Source organism: Panulirus ornatus, chromosome 16, assembly GCF_036320965.1.
Source record: "Panulirus ornatus isolate Po-2019 chromosome 16, ASM3632096v1, whole genome shotgun sequence".
NCBI classification, from domain to species: Eukaryota; Metazoa; Arthropoda; class Malacostraca; order Decapoda; family Palinuridae; genus Panulirus; species Panulirus ornatus.
This window is the reverse complement of record NC_092239.1, coordinates 26,579,015-26,582,950: the sequence shown is the minus strand read 5'-3', so window position 1 is coordinate 26,582,950 and position 3,936 is coordinate 26,579,015.

Sequence of the window (3,936 nt, the reverse complement as noted above, 5' to 3'; positions counted from 1 at the left end):
GCCTGCAAGGAATAGAGTGAATTGGATCGATGTGGTATACCGGGGTTGACGTGCTATCAATGGATTGAATCATGGCATGTGAAGCGTTTGTGGTAAACCATGGAAAGTGTGTGGGGCCTGGATGTGGAAAGGGAGCTGTGGTTTCGGGCATTATTGCATGATAGCTAGAGACTGAGTGTGAACGAATGAGGCCTTTGTTGTATTTTCCTAGCGCTACCTCGCACCCATGAGGGGGGAGGGGGATGGTATTCCATGTGTGGCGAGGTGGCGATAAGAATGAATAAATTCATACAGTGTGAATTGTGTGCATGGATATATATGTATATGTCTGTGTGTGTATATATATGTGTACATTGAGATGTATAGGTATGTATATTTGCGTGTGTGGACGTGTATATATATACATGTGTATAGGGGTGGGTTGGGCCATTTATTTCGTCTGTTTTCTTGCGCTACCTCGCAAACGCGGGAGACAGCGACAAAGCAAAACAAATAAGTAAATGATATATATATATATATATATATATATATATATATATATATATATATATATATATATATATATATATATATATATATATATATATATATATATATATATATATATATATATATATATATATATATATATATATATATATATATATATATATATATATATATATATATATATATATATATATATATATATATATATATATATATATATATATATATATATATATATATATATATATATATATATATATATATATATATATATATATATATATATATATATATATATATATATATATATATATATATATATATATATATATATATATATATATATATATATATATATATATATATATATATATATATATATATATATATATATATATATATATATATATAAATATATATATATCATTTATATATATATATATATATATATATATATATATATATATATATATATATATATATATATATATATATATATACATATATATAATTGAGGGTCAAGTCAACTGGGAGGTGAGTTTGAATGGAGAAAAACTGGAGGAAGTGAAGTGTTTTAGATATCTGGGATTGGATCTGGCAGCGGATGGAACCATGGAAGCGGAAGTGGATCATAGGGTGGGGGAGGGGGCGAAAATTCTGGGAGCCTCGAAGAATGTGTGGAAGTCGAGAACATTATCTCGGAAAGCAAAAATGGGTATGTTTGAAGGAATAGTGGTTCCAACAATGTTGTATGGTTTCGAGGCGTGGGCTATGGATAGAGTTGTGCGCAGGAGGATGGATGTGCTGGAAATGAGATGTTTGAGGACAATGTGTGGTGTGAGGTGGTTTGATCGAGTAAGTAACGTAAGGGTAAGAGAGATGTGTGGAAATAAAAAGAGCGTGGCTGAAAGAGCAGAAGAGGGTGTTTTGAAATGGTTTGGGCACATGGAGAGAATGAGTAAGGAAAGATTGACCAAGAGGATATATGTGTCGGAGGTGGAGGGAACGAGGAGAAGAGGGAGACCAAATTGGAGGTGGAAAGATGGAGTGAAAAAGATTTTGTGTGATCGGGGCCTGAACCTGCAGGAGGGTGAAAGGAGGGCAATGAATAGAGTGAATTGGAGCGATGTGGTATACCGGGGTTGACGTGCTGTCAGTGGATTGAATCAAGGCATGTGAAGCGTCTGGGGTAAACCATGGAAAGCTGTGTAGGTATGTATATTTGCGTGTGTGGACGTATGTATATACATGTGTATGGGGGTGGGTTGGGCCATTTCTTTCGTCTGTTTCCTTGCGCTACCTCGCAAACGCGGGAGACAGCGACAAAGCAAAAAAAAAAAAAATATATAAATATATATATATATATATATTTTAATAAATTCCACTGCAATACCATCCAAACCTGCTGCCTTGCCGGCTTTCATCTTCCGCAAAGCTTTTACTACCTCTTCTCTGTTTACCAAATCATTTTCCCTAACCCTCTCACTTTGCACACCACCTCGACCAAAACACACTATATCTGCCACTCTATCATCAAACACATTCAACAAACCTTCAAAATACTCACTCCATCTCCTCACATCACCACTACTTGTTATCACCTCCCCATTTGCGCCCTTCACTGAAGTTCCCATTTGCTCCCTTGTCTTACGCACTTTATTTACCTCCTTCCAGAACATCTTTTTATTCTCCCTAAAATTTAATGATACTCTCTCACCCCAACTCTCATTTGCCCTTTTTTTCACCTCTTGCACCTTTCTCTTGACCTCCTGTCTCTTTCTTTTATACGTCTCCCACTCAACTGCATTTTTTCCCTGCAAAAACCGTCCAAATGCCTCTCTCTTCTCTTTCACTAATACTCTTACTTCTTCATCTCACCACTCACTACGTTTTCTAATCAACCCACCTCCCACTCTTCTCATGCCACAAGCATCTTTTGCGCAATCCATCACTTATTCCCTAAATACATCCCACCCCTCCCCCACTCCCCTTACTTCCATTGTTCTCACCTTTTTCCATTCTGTACTCAGTCTCTCCTGGTACTTCCTCACACAAGTCTCCTTCCCAAGCTCACTTACTCTCACCACCCTCTTCACCCCAACATTCACTCTTTTTTTCTGAAAACCCATACAAATCTTCACCTTAGCCTCCACAAGATAATGATCAGACATCCCTCCAGTTGCACCTCTCAGCACATTAACATCCAAAAGTCTCTCTTTCGCGCGCCTGTCAATTAACACGTAATCCAATAACGCTCTCTGGCCATCTCTCCTACTTACATAAGTATACTTATGTATATCTCGCTTTTTAAACCAGGTATTCCCAATGATCAGTCCTATTTCAGCACATAAATCTACAAGCTCTTCACCATTTCCATTTACAACACTGAAAACCCCATGTATACCAATTATTCCCTCAACTGTCACATTACTCACCTTTGCATTCAAATCACCCATCACTATAACCCGGTTTCGTGCATCAAAACCACTAACACACTCATTCAGCTGCTCCCAAAACACTTGCCTTTCATGATCTTTCTTCTCATGCCCAGGTGCATATGCACCAATAATCACCCATCTCTCTCCATCAACTTTCAGTTTTACCCATATTAATCGAGAATTTACTTTCTTACATTCTATCACGTACTCCCACAACTCCTGTTTCAGGAGTACTGCTACTCCTTCCCTTGCTCTTGTCCTCTCACTAACCCCTGACTTTACTCCCAAGACATTCCCAAACCACTCTTCCCCTTCACCCTTGAGCTTCGTTTCACTCAGAGCCAAAACATCCAGGTTCCTTTCCTCAAACATATATATATATATATATATATATATATATATATATATATATATATATATATATATATATATATATATATATATATATATATATATATATATATATATATATATATATATATATATATATATATATATATATATATATACATATATATATATATATATATATATATATATATATATATATATATATATATATATATATATATACATATATATATATATATATATATATATATAATCTGGCATATTTCAAAACACACATTTTTCACTCCCTCCAAAAGTTTTATTTTCTCTTGTCTCTTCTTTTTCCCCTTCATTATACTCTCTATATTTCAATTAATGCCCATCCTTGATGTGGACTTTTGTCTGTGACTGGAGCATCTCATGTATGATAAAAAAAAAAAAGCGGAATAAATTTAGAACAGCTGCATAGAAATCCAATGAGTCCAACTACTTCACTCAAAAATAAATATTATGAAAAAAGACTTATTGACCTTAAACAATTTTCTCTATATCCTCACAGATTCCACAGAGATCAGATAGAAGTTTTAGAATGCTAGATATCTTCTGCAAAGTAACTCACAATAATTTCCCCAGGTTATACGGTCACGAAGCAGATGAAAGTGAAACGGAGAGAGCCTTA